The sequence below is a fragment of the Phoca vitulina genome, unplaced genomic scaffold (genome assembly GCF_004348235.1).
Source record: "Phoca vitulina isolate PV1807 unplaced genomic scaffold, GSC_HSeal_1.0 scaffold97, whole genome shotgun sequence".
NCBI lineage: Eukaryota > Metazoa > Chordata > Mammalia > Carnivora > Phocidae > Phoca > Phoca vitulina.
The window spans coordinates 1,764,863-1,781,278 of record NW_022589800.1 but is presented as its reverse complement, the minus strand read 5'-3'; the positions used below and the strand labels follow the sequence as shown (position 1 = coordinate 1,781,278).

Below are 16,416 nucleotides of genomic sequence, written 5' to 3'. Positions count from 1 at the left end.
CACCTGCACGCACCTGCACACACCTGCACATACCTGCACACACTTGCACGCACCTGCACATACCTGCACGCATCTGCACGCACCTGCACATACCTGCACATACCTGCACGCACCTGCACGCACCTGCACGCACCTGCACTCCATGCTGTCCGCGCTGCAGTGAGGAAGGAGCACCCACCCGCTTCCCAAAAATCCTTCTCAGGTTCACGGCATCTTAGTCCCCCCACCTTCGCACCGACCCCGGCTATCATCTGTGCTTGGCTTCTCTCTCTCTTGACTATTCACACTCCCCTTCGCAATGATTTCCTTCCCCGTGGATTTCAAGGGGCTCAAGTCTCTGCCGCTAAAACACAAACTCAGTGGGTAGAGGTGCAGATACGGGATGGCCATGAGCTGATCACCGTCCAGACTGAGTGATGGCTCCACGAGGGATCACGGTACCATCCCATCTAGTTTATTTATGTGTGAAAGTGACCATAATTGGACATTTTAAAGTAAGAAAACAACAAATGTCTTTCTTCTTGCTTGGCGCCCCCTGCCTTCCCGCTCACAGCTTCTCAGCCAAACTCCTGACAGTTGCCTCAACCTGCTCACCTCCCTCCCGCACGCTGTCCGCTCCCGTCCGGTTTCTTGCCCTGACCCTCCACAGACGCCGAGACAGCTCCCACCACCGACTTCCATGCACTTAATCTAACGGTAACTTGGGTTATGACCGTTCTGGACGTGTCGGTAACACCACAGCCCTGTGCGGACACTCCGGGTACAACTTCTCTTTCTCTCCTCGATGTTGGAGTCGTCTGAGCTTGTCCCTGGCCCCTCTCACTCTGCACCTTCCGCCAGGTGACCTCACGCAAACGTCTGGCTCCCAACATGCAGAGGACTCCCCAAATCAGATCACCAGTTCAGACCCGGGCCCCGCTCCCGACCTCACACACACCTGACCCGACATCTCTTGGAGATCTCAGAGCACCTCAAAATGAGAAGTCCAAAGCTGGGCTCACCATTTTCTGCCCTGCACCTGCTCTTCTTCTTACAGTGTTTCTTGCCTCGGTCAGTGGGATGCGAGCCAGAAATCGTGGAGTCGTCCTGGGCAACTCGTTCCTCTTTCTACCATTTCCATTCTGTAACCAAATCCTGCACATTTCGGCTCCTGCATATCCCTACAACCCAGCTTCTCCACTCTGTCTCCACCACCACAGCCACGGCCACCACCCCCTCCCCCCAGCCGCGCCACGCCCCACAGGTGGAACTCTCCTTCAGCTCGGCATCTACCCAGGCACCTTCCACGCTGTTCCCTGAGCTGCAGTGGGAGCAATCTTCCTAAAATGCAAATCTGATCATGCAGCCTCTGGCTTAAAACCTCCAGGGGTTTCCCTTCGTTTTTCGGAAAAGGACACGACCCGCTGCAGTTCCAATGCAGCCGTGTGGGGTCATCCCCCCACGTCTCTCTCTGACTCCGCTTTGCCGCCACCTTCCACCTCCCTCTCCCTGGTGGGGCCACCCCCCTCGCCTCTCCTCCTCTGTTCTCTCTGCCACCTCTACACTTCAGTCCGGGAAGCTCCTTCCTTCCTTCTTTCTCTGCCTCGCCGTTTCCCACTGATCTTTCCGACTCAACTCCAGGGCCACTGCCGAGAAGAAGCTTCCCCGGCCTCTCTGAAGAGCTCAGCTCCCCCACCTCAGACTTCCCCACCCCGTGGATCGCCCCTTCACTCACAGCCCCGATTTTATGTGTGATCATCCGTGTCTTCTGCTGGTCAGTGTGTCCCAGGACCTAGCTCAATGCTTGGCACAGAGTAGGAACTAAACAAATGTTTGTTGAATGAGTAATGAATTCATGTGCATTCCCTGCCAGGTTTCCAGCTCCTTAACCTGTCTCCGGAGTATCTCCCCCTTCATCTCTGAGTGGATGCTCCGGGGTCACAAGCTCATGTTTAATATTAATTTATTTATTTTCTTTTGTAACTAGGGTATGCCAGGCACCACTTTTATTATCAGATTTAAGGCCAGCTAATTACTTTTGTATCTAAAAAGTGTAGCTATAAGGAATTAAAACCCAAAATTTGTACTAGAGTGTAGCAAAAAGTGTAAGACTTCAAGGAAATGCTGTGCTTGGCGAAAGCCACTTAGCCTTCGCTCCTGACACCTGGGGGTCGGCAATCACTCTCCTCTGCTGTTAGGAGCATGCTCAAGTATAAAAAATTTGAAAACACTGTTAGAAAGTTTGTGCATAATTAGAAAAGAAAAAAGGTTTTGTATTCCTCCAAAATAAATATAATTGGTTCTAAATTGTCTGCTATTCTGGATGCTGCCATTTCTCTCCTCAAAAGTGGCCTATAGATGTAGCAAAAGAAAAGATGATGAGGGGCTGTTAGTGACTTCCAGGTGACGCTCCTCCCAGACTCGGGACGGAGGCGGGTCTGAGGCAGGGAACGCTCCCAGGAAGGGCCCTGGCCAGGAGTCAGGAGCCTCGCTCTGGGCTCCTCTCCCCCACACCGTGGGGATGGACTTGCCTCATCCCTGGCTTTAAAGCCCTGCACTGCTCGCCTAAGAGGCTTACAGGGGCCTCTCCACAGGCCTGTGGAGGCTTGTTCCCCAGGCTGCAAAGGATCCCTGCACGACCTCAGTGCTCAGCCCCAGAGAGAAAGGCAGGGCCCCCACAGTGACTGCAGGGAGAGGACATGCCCTCGGAGGGTAACTCTGTGCCTTTCTACTCCCCCCGGCACTCCACGATGCCCAGGCATTTCCAAGCGACAGTGACATGTGGCCCGTGGCTAAGTCCCCCACGTCCTCACCATGGTCTCCAGGAAACCAGCCTGATGGCTGGAACACTGTCCACAAACAAAGGAAGCTGGTATGTGTTTGGGCCCCTACTGTGTTTCTGACTATCCAGACACTTGGACATTTTACCTTATTTAATTCTAGGTATTATTTGGCTCGTCTCTAGATGAGGAAATCAGGGCTCGAGAGGCCTATTGCATGCCCGGGTCATAGAGCCAGCAAACAGCAAGACCTCAGACTAAGTCCCAGGTCCGCTGTCCCCGGGCTGTCACCTCCTCTGCTGACCTCCTGCTCCCAGCACCTCATATCATATCAAGGTCCCACCACCGCTCCATCAAGGGACCCCTCCTCAGAGGTCCCGGTGGAACAACATCACCCCCACCGAAGCAGAAAGATCCAACTCCGAGGGAGGACACAGAGAAGTTTACAGACATCCTGTTCCATTATAATTTATAGAAATTACTGAGGACATAAACACCAAAATAACGTTTGGGGGAGTAAGTTCCATTTGCTATGGCTTTTAAACACAAACAAAATGCACATTTTTGCTAGTAGGTGACAACCATTGTAATGGCAATAAATACACGTAATTAGTTCTCAGACAGAATGTAAGTGATCCATGCCAGCTCAGCTCTCCACAGATGGTTAATCACTTTTCTGGGTGGATATTGTTATAAAACCCTCCACGGCCGGTGGTACCAGCACCACCACTTGGGAACCACAGGGCCACACCTCGCTGCTTCTAGAAGGCTTTGCATCCAGCAGACCTGCAAACACGCCCCTGTTCCCAACCACACTATTCTTCACCCACAGCCAAAATTAGCCTTGTAACATGTAAATGAGATTCCATCCCTCCTCTGCTCAAACCCACTGATGATTTTCATTAGCATGAAGGAAAGCCTGACCTGCAAGCCTTAAGTCAGCGCTGGCCGGTGGGTCTGGAATTGCCGGGACGAAGTGTTTTGAAAATCTGGTGTAATTTCTGTTTTGGTAAAGACTGGGCACCACAACTAGTTGTAGAGAGGAAGGGTACCTGGGGCTTGCGTGTCCTGTCCCCCAAGGGGCAGATGCATCTCACACAATGCAGACTCGCCTCCTGTTGTGTACTTCTTTTGAATGACCTACTGAAAAGCTAGCTGTTGGTGTCTGGGCCTCGAATCTAACTTGTTTTTACATATAAATACAGAGCTTTCTGCATGATTGAAAACATCCTAAAATATCCGTGAATGCAAAATGCTGCAGTCTTTGCAAGAAGATCGAATTTGTTTGGATTACAAATTTATCGACAGCGTTCACCAGTCTGGGGAGTCACAGCCTGCTGGTGCGGTGTACACAGTACATCCCTCATGAGTTTTAAGTCGGCCGGGAGGCAAGCCTGCGTTTTACTGCACTTACATATCCACAGGCACTGAACTGAAGGTGATTCTTCAAGTATAAGACTGCTAGTGTAGCATAGAAATCAATTATTACACACTTACTTCCTTTGTCTTATATTACAATGAGGATATTATAACTTTTTAAATTTTGTGCACAGGAAGCCTACATGACCTATGAATTTCATTGCTGGAGAGTAAAGGAGAAGCGAGCAAACACTGGCTTGACTTTACAAGGCCGAGTTGGGCGTGACAGGAGCATCACCCTCTGGGACGTGCCCCATATGAATGTCTGAACCCATCTCCCCACGTCTCCCTCCACACCAACCACACTGACCTTGGTGCTGTCCTCCAAAGCCATCTACCTCGTGCCCAGCTGAGGGTCTCTGCTCTGGCTCTTTCTCTGTTTGAAATGCCCACCCTCTGGGTCTAATTGATCTCTCTGGTTTCATTCATTCTTCACCCAAATGTCTCCTCCTGTGAAAGTCTTCCGTGATCGCCATGCCTCACATCAGTCTACCTCTTCTCCTCAGTTAAGTTCCTCCCGCAGGTACCTCTACCTACAATGCTATCATAATGGCATTTGCCCATCTGTCTTTTATCTCTGCGGCGGGAACACGCAGGCGACGCTATTGTGGATCCTGGGACCTAGGACGTGGCAGGTGGCAGGAAGCGGGAGCCCGATGAATATTTGTAAAGTAAACGAACTAATGCCTGAAGATACCACCTGTGTTCCTGATCCCTAGAAGCCACATTTCTTCCTCTTCCATCTACATAAATTATAGCCAGTCTAAGTCAGCATTAATTCTTTAAATATATCCATCAAGTGCCTACCATATTTCAGGCACTGAGAATACAGTAATAAATAAGGCACATCTTGCCTGCATACCTTGTAATTAATGACGAGCTCTAGCGCCGCTGAAGCATTTGAGTCCTCCAGTGAAGTGACTTTATAAAAAAAGCGCCAATTTCTATTGTACATTCTGAGCATTGTTACAATACAGAAATTATGATATTCATAAATCAGAAGTTAGCTCTCATGTATTAAGAAGAAAGCTATTATCTCATATAAAGAAATTTTTACCAGTGTGAGAAATCTTGCCCCCAGTGCTTGTGATACCCTTCTTCAAGTCCCCAGGACACCACCCCCCGAGACTGGGGTAGCCGGAGGCTGGCTGACGTGTGAGCACGTGGAAGATTCTAGTTCCCTTGAGTGGTAGAGCTTGCAGGGACCTCTACCCACCTGGCTGAGGCGAGGCTCCCAGCTAAGACACAGAGGAAGCATCTGCTCTCTGAAGGATTCCACCAACTGGCAAGTTCAGCCCCTCCTCTTCCCTGGGGCAGCACGAGTCAGTATCAGCCCCAGCTGATGGCCCACAGCTGCCCTGGGTGTGCTGGACAGGGGCTGACCGTCCGCACCCTTCCCTTTCCCCACTTGGCAGCCAGGCACCCCTCCTGCCCACGGAGGACACAGAACGCAGAGCTGACCAGCCTATGGAGCTGCATCACGGACTCTCTCATCATTTTCCCGTCTGAAGGACACACAAAACAACCTTGTCACTATAAGTAAGCAGTTCAAGTTCAGAGAGGTTTTCTTAAACCATGGTCTTCAAATTCCCAGGTCTACAATGGACATGATTGGCTGAAATCAGGTTTGGGGGTTGTCCACGGCTTCAGTCCTCGCTGGTAGTGAGCCGAGGAGCTGGCTACATTGCACCCTCAACAAACATTTCAACAAATCTCAATTCAGTGCCCACGTGGGCACACATCCCTCCCAGCTTCACCCCCAACCTCCCACCCCCACAATGTCAGGGAGGCTTTATTCCTAGAAAGCTTCTAGAGTTGAGCAAACCTTGGAACAGGCCATAATGAATTTGTACCCTTGCCCCGACCTTGAACAACCTCCCTACTTCTCACTGTGAGCGGCCCTGTTCCAATAGAATGATGAAGGGAAACCAGGACGAAGTAGCATTCTGGGCATGGTTGAAAAAGATGACATGCCACTTGGCCAAACTCCCTCCCCACCCCACCCCACAGACACCAATTTTTCCTCTCAGGCCAGAGCTTAAAGCAAAAATACCCAGCACAGGCAGAGCTAACAATAAAAGAAAGACTCCAGAAGGGTCTGCCCAGGAATTTCTGGTCCCCCCCTGGTATCTTCCAAAGGGCACATCCACGGGGCTGGTGGGGGAGAGTTAATATCTGTGGGCTCCTAACTGCAAGAATTTTAAGTCCCTTAAAGCACCAAAGTACTTCAAAAGAAGTTGAGGAGTTTCAATTTGCTACAAATGTGCAGATGCCCTAAAGGCAGAAAACATCCGTCTCCCACCATCATTTTCCCACCCTAACTGCCCTGTCAGTTCCCACCTCTTGGCAGGGTTTGGCGGAACCCAGTATGGATTGGCCCCCTCACCCCACGCCAGCTTCCCAGAGCCTGAGTGCAGGACTGTGTCCGCTGGATGTCCGAGCAGAGCCCCACGTGGGAGAGATGCTGACTCCCCTGCAGCCGGAGGAGAGGTGTGTGTCTCAGGTTTCCTGGGTTCACCTGGGGTGGAGGTCACTTCCTGGCATGGACGGCTCCCTCTAGCTAATAGACTGGAGGCCTCAATATTCGAGGGAGAGAGAGAGCCAGACCAGCCCAGAATAGAAACCCAAGCTCCCAATCTTGCTGAATGTGGCCATTAGATGAGGCAGGGAAGAAGAGCAGAAGGGAATGCAGCACGAGAGAGGGGTGAGGAGATGTCTTGATGGAAAAAGGGAATGATAGAAATAACCTCCCCACACACACCACCCTCTGAGCTTGCCCTGCAAACAGGAAAGGCTACCAACTTTCCACAGGAGCGTGAGACCTTTGAGTTTCCCGGGACAAGTTCATCTGCCCCATAATTCGTGTACTTCTGTGCAGTTTATTCCGCCGAGAGCAATGAGCGCCTCTCACCGTGTAGATGAGGAAGCGAGTGATGAGCTCTAGCACAAAAAGCCCCAGCAATGACAAAGACGGTGAATAAACTGTCCTCTGCACAACCCCATCCGTCTCCTGACCCACCCCGGTCAAGGGGGCCCTTACCTTAGAGGACAGCTGGACATTTCCTCATGGGCATGCATGTGGGTCAGTCTGCCTTTTTGTGTTCTCAGAGGAGAAAGAGGGAACCAACCACCGTGGTCCCAGAACCCGTGGCCTGGCACCTCGGTCCCTGTGTGCCAGTGATTCCCCAGGAAGCAAAGGATTCAAAGGCTGTGTCAGTCCGCTGAGCAGAGACAGGCAGCTGACATCTGAGCCTTCCCGAGACAATGAAAATCCATAAAGGAGGAACAGAGAAAGAATGAAGGGGGAGGGAAGGGAAAAGGAGAGGAGGTCCAGGATTCCCAAGGAAAGGGGTTTCCTTTCTCTTCCCCAGAACCTCCGGGGACAGATAAATACAATTATCAACCTAGCATGACAGCACACAAAATAAAAGAGGCACCTGCCAGGTGACCATCTCTGCCGGGACTCGAACCCGGAACCTCTGGATTAGAAGTCCAGCGCGCTCGTCCATTGCGCCACAGAGACCTCACCACACACACAGCATCAGCACCAGAACTGAAAAAGCACATACCTTCTGCATCACCAGCCATCTCGGCATCCTGCTCCCGAGCGGTGGGGGGGCAGGGACAGCTGGAAAATCTGGAGTGGAGATCCACCCGCCGGCTCCGTCAAAGCTTTTCTCAACACTGTGGGTCCTGGGTCCTTGGGGGATCAGAGGAATGGGGCCATAGTCATTTTCAGTCCCAGGAGCTCTGATGGGGTAGGATGGAGCTAGAGCCTTTGCTCCTTCCTCTCCATCCCTGAGGGAGGATGCAGGAAAGTCTGTCTATTCTCATGCTAATTAAGCAGAGCGCACCCTGCCCAGTGAGCAAACCGAGCCGGCTCTACCTCCACCCCTCTCCCTCACTGTGGTTTCATCCCAGTCCCGCTACTCTCAGATAGGGGCTGGGCAGAGCTGGGGGATTTAGGAAAGCCCTCCTTCCCTGAGACAAAGGAGCTGTTCCCATAAAGAAGCTGTGTGAACCTCGTGGCGGCACAGCCAGGCGGGGAAGCCGGGCTCCGGGAGACTGGTCCAGCTCTCAGCTGTAAGAGCTGCATCTGTCAAGCCCGGGGAAGCGATACCCAGAGTCTAATGTGATGTGCCTTCAGCATCTTCACTGGAATCACGGATGGGGAGGAGACGGAAGAGTGGTGAGTGTGTGTGTGTGTGTGTGAGAGAGAGAGAGAGAGCGCGGGAGAGAGAGGGAGAGAGGGAGGGAGAACATACAGGGAGGAGGGTAAGCTCCCTAATGAAATACAGGTGGTCCTCACAAAGCCCTCCGGGAAACCTACCTGCTCCCCTTCCCCCACCCTCCCTAGCTCCAAGGCTGCCATTCTTTCTTCCCAGGACTGCCTAATTTAAAGAATGAGGGTTTCTCAGCTGCTGGGCTTGCCAGAGGAATCCCTGGGCAATCAAATCGGCCAGCCCTCCATAACCATATATAAAGACCTCCAGACCCCCCACCCCCGCCCAAATCCAAGAAAACAGTTCCTATTTTTAAAAGCCTCCTTGAGAAGATGCAATCCCTAATCTCTGTTGGTTATAATTTCCCCTGTGCTGGTTCTCCTGAATGTCTAATCCAAGTCCTTCCTGCCTCACCTTCAGCTCTTTCTCTCCTGTTTGATTGCCACACGCATCAGGGGAAAATTGGCCTCTATGCTCCCAAGGATAATGCACTGATTTAAAGACTGATTCAGTGTTCGCCAGCCCACTCCCACTTACAAGGTTACAGTAAAAGCAGAGAGCTGACGCACGCTTCCTCCTCTCCCCTCTCAGCATGTGCTTCTGTGGCCCACCACCCTGGCCCCTGCCAACTGACTCCGATCACAATTCAAGACAGTTCCTTCTAACCCATGAGACCAGCTGATGGCCAAGTGAAGAACAACATGACAACCGGAAGGTCTTGAAGGGCCCTTAGGACTCTAAGACTCACATTTCCCTGCCCATTCAGTTCATACAGCCCCAAGAATGAGATCCGGGCAAGAACAGGACCAAGGTGCTTCGATCAGGTCAGGGGGCAAGGAGAAGACTAACACCCGGGGAAAAGCACCCACACCAACCAAGCGTGTCTTCCCCCTGGGACCCAGAGCCAGGAGCTCAGAATAGGGAAGCTGATGGTGCGTCTATACTAAACATAAAGCAAAAGGGCATAGAACAGGCCTTTCTTAATATGTCTACCCTGGACCACTCCAAGAACCTGACACTCGAAACCCAGTGCTGGCCAGATATTGCATTACATGGGGTGACTAGTAACAAGATGCTGGTCAAGGGACGAGTCAGGAGGTCCATGTGCCTGTAAAGGGAAGTTCAACCCCACATGCCAGCCAGGATCCATGTGGATGCAAAACAGGTTCTCAGGACACATCCCACCAGGCTCAAAGTTATCTTAGATGCAGACACACACCCCTGCTCTAAAGATGTTGTCCTATATCCAAGAAATCTATCTGTCCTGAGCTTTGCCCAAAGCTTCATTGCATCTGAAGAGATCACGTGTTCTCCACACCCGGAAGGAAGAGTCCCAGTTCCCCAGCGCCTTCCAAGAGACTCATTCACTGCTCGCAACGTTCTCTCTTAGCGCTGGGGATACAACGATGAGGGAAAATAAGGACACGGTCCCACCCTCCAGGATCCTGTAGGCAAATCCCAACATAGGAACTACTCTGAAAGATGTATGGGAGAAAAGACAAAATCGATCTTATTGCACACCAAATAAAGTGTCAAGTTTCCAAGTACACACAAAGACCTTAACTCTCAAAGCAGAAAGATCCAGCTGCAATAGCCAATTGCAGCTCACTTGCCTCAAAACCCTGTGAAAATTAACTTCTCAGCCTTTCACTTCCCCATTACAAATTAGGGGCAATAATAAATGCTATGGATAAAGATGAGCCGAGCCCTGGCAGTGTAGGTGTAGTCATCCCCTTCCTGCCTCTGCCCCTTGAGCTACAAGTCTTGACTCTGTGGCCTGAGTCACCTCCTTCCTCTTGAATAACCTCCCTTTATCTTTCCCTCATCCCCACAGCAATCTCCCCATTTTAGCAAACAAAACAAAACAAAACAAAACAAAAAAACCCTTTCTGGGACCCCTTATACTCATAATCTATATCAACAAAAATCCTCTGGACTGCCCAAGGGATTTTTTCAAATAAGAGATGTCTCTGACGTATCTTGTTTCACTTTATCATCCATGAACCAGCTAAAGCTTCTTGATAGGTGTGAATAATGTCTCTAAACTTGGTTTTTAATTTAAAAATAAGGAGGGAAATCATCAAAGAAAGTCGTAGCTTTAACGAGGCAGGAAAAGTGAGGGTAAGCCATTCAAAATGACTGAAAACAGCACCTCTTTTTCTTCTTTGAAACTAGGTATGCTATTTCTGTTTATGCAAACCCTAAGGAGATGAGTATATTCCCCTTCCAAAAATTTTTTGTACTGATTTAATTCTCCAAAGATCTGTGACTCAAGCGTTACTCATGCCTCTAACTGAATACCATTCTTTGACCCCACAGACAAACTGGTGATGCTCATACATTATTTCATTCATAAAGTGTTGCTGGAATACATATGATAAATGCCAAAAAAAAATCTCCCGTTGGCCCAGGAACAAATACAGTTAAATCCTATTCACAGCTTCCCTAGGGGGCCTATCCCTACCAGCCTGTGTTTTAAATGCTAAGGGATTTTTTTTTTTTTACTTTTTTAATTGTTATGTTAATCACCACACATTACATCATTAGTTTTTGATGTAGTGTTCTGTGATTCATTGTTTGTGCATAACACCCAGTGCTCCATGCAGAACGTGCCCTCTTTAATACCCATCACCAGGCTAACCCATCCCCCCACCCCCCTCCCCTCTAAAACCCTCAGTTTGTTTTTCAGAGTCCATCGTCTCTCATGGTTCGTCTCCTCCTCCGATTTCCCCCCCTTCATTCTTCCCCTCCTACTATCTTCTTCTTTTTTTTTCCTTAACATATATTGTAAATGCTAAGGGATTTAGATGGAGTAAGACCATGAACTAGACATTTGGACAACACAGCCTTGGACAATACATGCTAGTCTCATCTTCCAGGGCCTGCCATGTCCCAACCTTATTCATTCACATCCACTGTGGGCACATCCTCTAGAAGTGATTTCCATACATCATTTTCTGTGTCCCCAACCACCAGCAGCTTCTTATCACTTTTTCGGCACCCCTTTACCCCTCTACTAAGCACCTCTCAGGGAGGCTGAAAAGGAGCTCTGTGAAGTCAGGCCTATGGAGAAAGGCCCACTCTGCACACCTAACAGATGTTCAGCTCATAACTCCCCATCCCTTAAAGAAGGGCAGGATGGACATCCCTCTAAAACAAAGGTCCCTCCGTTCTTTTCCAGACTTTTCGTCCTCATGGGGTCTTGCCCTGTGCTCATTTGTCTCTTCTTCTCATGCATTTTTCTAACCCATCATAACGAAGCATTAATATTCCTAAAGCCTTTTGTTTCCTTCCTTCCTCAGCTGAAGAACCTGGCTGAAGATTGTTTATTCCTTCCTGATCCCTTTTCCTATCCTCTAAGAGGGAAGAAGTGAGATGATCCAGGTAATTGGGCCTCAGAGTCAAGACAAAGGAGGACAAAGGAGGGCAAAGTCTACCTGAGTCATCACATCCTCCATCCCAGGTCTAGCCCAGCGCCATGGGTTACTCACAAGTCTCCCCAAAGGTAGACCTGGACCCAATCTGTCCTGATAATGGGCTGCACCTCCAGGCACTCGCCAAGGTCACAACGGGCAGACTCCATGCAGAGGTCCACCCCCAAGGGAGTCTGAGGAATGGTGAAGAATCTGGGGATGGAATCTTCCTGTTTGCCTCTCTGTTCCTCCTCTCTTGGCCTCCTCTAGGAGACTGTCTAGAGAATTCTAGAGAGTATGCTCCAAGGATGTAAATTCTCTTTGGTCAAGAAGTGTGAGGAAGACTGCTTTAATGTTTAATGAAAGGACAAGCAGTGGGTTAGCACGTCCCACCAGATCTTTCTGGGAAATTGGAGGGAGATGTTCTCTCTGCTTCACTCCAATTTCCCAACAAGTGAGTTAATTCCTGGTGCTACCCCTCCAGCTCAACCCCCACTTTTCTTCTTTAGAATCCAGGCTCTGTTTCTATGCCTGTAGTCCTGACCCCAAGCCACCATCCTCGTGTGTGTTCAGCACTAACTCCCCAGTCCCATCTTCTTCCTGTGTCTTCTCACCACCCCCTCAATCTCTCCTTCTCCTACAGAGCAGGCACATCACCTGTGGTCACGTCCTGACTTGGACGCCCCCCCCAACCCCGCCATCCTCACCTCTCCATACTCCTGTCCATCTCCTCACTTTCCACATGTCGTTGGCATTCCCTAATCCTTCCTCACAAGGTCTATCCTCTGACATGCCCAATTTCTTGGCGACACTCCCATCTATTCTCATCTAGGGTCTGTCTATTCCAAACACTACGATCCACACACACCGTTCCTGGTCTCGGGCACACTGAGCCCGCTGCACCTGTCTCGGCCCCCAGCACTGTGGGGTGTAAGGCTCTTTGATCTCCCAGGCCTCCCAGCTTCTCCTCCCTCGCCTGTGATTTCTGTGCTCATACCAAAGTCTTGGTATGTTCGCTCCTTCACCATCAGGCCCTCTCTTCCCTTCCTCTAGATTTCATTCTCCAGATCTCTTTACTTCCCCCCGCCCCAGCCCTTTAGCCCAGATCTCTCCTGCTTCCCAAATCTTCAGTCCATAGGACCTGTTCTTCTGAATCTCCTCCCACCCCATCCATGCAGAGCCAGATTCCTGTCCGGAATGACCTGCTGGTCCTTCCCTTTGCCATGTTCACCTCCAGACATCTGCTCTCCAACACACCTATATCTGCTTCACTTCCAGGCCTGGGGGTCCATGCATGCACCACTGGCTTTAAAGCTGAGGGGCCCCGATTGGGCCCTGCTGATCCCCTGGCACTGAGGGACATGGGGATGGCCTGGCAACCAGGCTCCCTAATCTTCACAGACACCACAGAGAACCTGGTCCATAAAAGGGCAGATACTCTAGGCCAGAGGCCAAAGAGTTAGAAGACAGACCCTTCAAGCATCAATGATTCTGGTCACAGGTCCAAGGGCTCGAGAACGTCGATTGTGCCTAATATTAGGAGTAAAGGGGATTTCTTTGTCCTCTAACTACCTCAGCTCCACTTCCCACTCAGCCTGAAAGAAGCCTAGAGGTAAACATCGTAGGTAGACTCTGTAAGAGCAAGAGAAGAACAGTCTTCATCTTTTACAAGGCATCAGTTTACACAGAAATTGTGACCAGGAGCATCTCCATCCCAGGGACAGGGGGCCTCTGTCTGACAAAGTGTGCGCCGTTGTCCTTATCAACATAGGACTGGCCCTTCTCAAGGCCATCCTAGCTAGCATTCAGTCCCCACACTGAACACAGGCTCCAGGGGAAGCATTTTACTTTGAGTAACAGGAAGTAGCTGGATTTCCACAGTCCTCCCTCATGCTATCCATCAAAGAGTCTAAGAAACAGCATTAACAGGAGGCATCATGATGATAAAAATATTTTTAATTCTTTATCTCATTTTATCATCAGAACTCTCCTAGATTGTGGAAAGAGTGATGATCATCCTCCGCCTTTTACAAAAGGAAAACCTTGATCAAGGACAGTCAATGGCTTGCCCAAAGTCATCAGCCGGGAAGCAGCGGGCTGCTTGACTTCTGCCGCCACCGTGGGCAGGCGTCCACAGACGGCGTGCGCTGAGAGCAGGGCATCCCATGACACTGGTCTGAGACCTTCCCCACAAGTCTCTTCCCTGCCCTTGTGATCGAGGGGTGGTGCCCCAAGGGCAGGACAGGAGGGTGTGGAATGGCCACGGGTGGAGGGCAGCGCTGTAGGCTAAGAAGATGGAGAGTGGCGCCTGGTGAGGGTGGGAGAGCCCCCCACCCCGTGGTCTCCCCTCAGTGGCTCATTCTCCCTTTAGTCACCAAAGGTCAAAGCAGAGGAAACCAATGTCCAGATAAATAAGATGCTTCACTCCAGGTCAGTCAGCCAGTCATTCACAGAGCTGCGCCCAGTCCCGGGCTCTCTGACGGCCACTTGAGGGCTCTTTTTATGCGACTATGGGGTCACCCCAGTGGGGTCTCCATGCAGAGTGTGGGGAAGGGGACGGTATGCTTAGTCTTCAGTCATCACTGAAAATAAGAAAATCAAAAGGATCAAGTAGCTTCGTCCTGGAATCACTGAATGCTCAAAACGGAAAGAGATTTTAAAATAATTAAGTTTCATTTTTAATCTTATTGCATTAGTAGAATTTTTACCATATAATCTTATTACTTTTATAAATTAAAAAAAAACTAGTCTGAAGATTAAATTGATAATGCTAAGTGGGTGAATGTTTGCTCTTTATTTTGTATATTTCTGTAGTCTATAATTTTTGTCAACCCTCTCATCTGTAATTACATAGATTAGTAAACTCATGCCCATAGAAATTAAATTACTTATCCAATATTACAAAAATAGACTAACTGCTGTGGTCCAATTGGAAAAATACAGACTTTAAAGTCAGGATTGACCAAGGTTTGAATCCCAGCTCTGCAACTTACTGTGTGATGCTGAGCACCTAAACGAACCTCTCTGAGGCTCAGATTGCCTGTTCCTTTCAGAATTCACACAAGTAAGAACGCCTGCCTTGTGGGGCCATTACAAGGAGTAAATGAGACAAAGGAGGTGAAAACCGTCTGTTTCTACAGAAGGTTCTTGCTCAAGTCACTAACGGCTTCCTCATCATCAGATTCAAGAGGCTCACTTCACCTTTCTGCAGCATTTCACACCAAACCCATCTTCGCTCTCTAGAACGTTCACTCCCCTGCTTTCCATGGCGCACGGGTCTCTCCTCCTATTTCTCGTCCCTCCTTCTCTGCCCCCTTTGCCGGGCCTCCTTCCCACATACCAGGGTCCCAAAAAGCAGTGGTTATCAGACCACCAGTCAAAATGTCAGCAGCATTTCATACCATTAAATAGAAGAGAAGAGAAATGGTAGCATAGGGTAAGACAGGATGGGGCAGAACACAATAAAGCAGAAAACACCAGAAGGCATCAGCCTCTAATAAGACCCTGTATCATTTCCTGAAATGTTCCAGTTAAACGTACAGGTATTTGTGTAGACATGTGTGTTCTCCGTTGTAAGAAAAAATAAATTGATTTCCTCTGTGGGTTGTGGTCAAACACACTGCCCTCAAGTGTGCATGGCTTCTCTTCTCTTCTATTTTCTCCCTAAATTATCTGAAAAGACACTGTAGCACAGATTACCAAGTATGAGCTGAACACTCCCTATCCGCACCTGACAGCCAGCCTGGTATATTCAGCAACCTTGAAATAACCACCCCTCCAGGACTCACAGGCATTTCAATGGTAAAATGTACAAATCTGAACTTAAATTTCCCCCTAAATTTTCTGCTCTTCACGATCTACTAATCTGCTTCATGGTAGCACCACCCACCCACTCGTTTATTAGTTTATTTATGCTGCAAATCCATGAACAGGTACCACGTGTCATGAGATGTGCTAGGCACTGGGGACAGAGAAGTACTGAAGATGCCATATCTGCCCTCAGTAAAGTCACAGTCAGAGACAAAAACCAAACAGAATCACAAAACAAAGTGGCCCAAATGGGGAGAAACACGCAGCATGTACAGTAATAGAGAATGTGGGCAGACTAACCCCCTCCGAGGGTCTGAGGAGGTTTGCTAGAGCCACGGAAATAAGCTGTAGAAAGGAGGAACAGTTGCTCACCGGAGCGAAAGAAGAGGTTGGGTCAGGGAGTGTGTGCGTGCAAGGGAGTGTGTGCGTGCGAGGGCATGCGTGTGTGCGTGCAAGGGAGTGTGTGCGTGCAAGGGAGTGTGTGCGTGCAAGGGCATGCGTGTGTGCATGTGTGCACCCATGCGTGTTGGGGAAAGTAGGGGAGAACAGTGCTCTAAGAGAGGCCAGCATAAGTTACACCCAAACCCCTCGTGTGTGTGAGAAACTACGAGAAATGAGGGGTCGCTGACGCCCAGAGTCCCGGCAGGGGGTGACAGCCTGTGGCTGGAAGACCAGATCCGGGAGACCTTCCTCTGTCATGTCCAAGGCCTTCGATGTTAATCCCGCAGGAGATGCCGAGGTAGGGAAGGGTTTTAAGTAAGGGAGAACTGTGATTTGATGTGCATTTCAGAG

General features: G+C 49.8%; 2 long non-coding RNA genes and 1 other non-coding gene across 4 annotated transcripts in view; 1 reads left to right on the top strand and 2 right to left on the bottom strand.

Annotated features, from left to right (window-relative positions):
* Positions 1 to 8,046, bottom strand: part of LOC116627501 — a 38,234-nt gene extending 30,188 nt beyond the window's left edge. The window contains exon 1 of one of the 2 annotated variants that reach the window (XR_004298488.1): positions 7,748 to 8,046. This is a non-coding gene — a long non-coding RNA (uncharacterized LOC116627501). Of the gene's footprint in view, positions 1 to 7,218; positions 7,583 to 7,747 lie in introns of those variants that run through there. The other variant, XR_004298489.1, reaches the window with a different exon arrangement.
* Positions 7,628 to 7,701, bottom strand: TRNAR-UCU. The gene has a single exon. It is a non-coding gene; the product is annotated as a tRNA-Arg (tRNA).
* A 67-nt stretch (positions 8,047 to 8,113) lies between the features above and the next one.
* Positions 8,114 to 15,640, top strand: LOC116627502. The gene is made up of 3 exons (XR_004298490.1): positions 8,114 to 8,367; positions 11,704 to 11,785; positions 13,798 to 15,640. It is a non-coding gene; the product is annotated as an uncharacterized LOC116627502 (long non-coding RNA).
* The last annotated feature ends 776 nt before the right edge of the window (positions 15,641 to 16,416 follow it).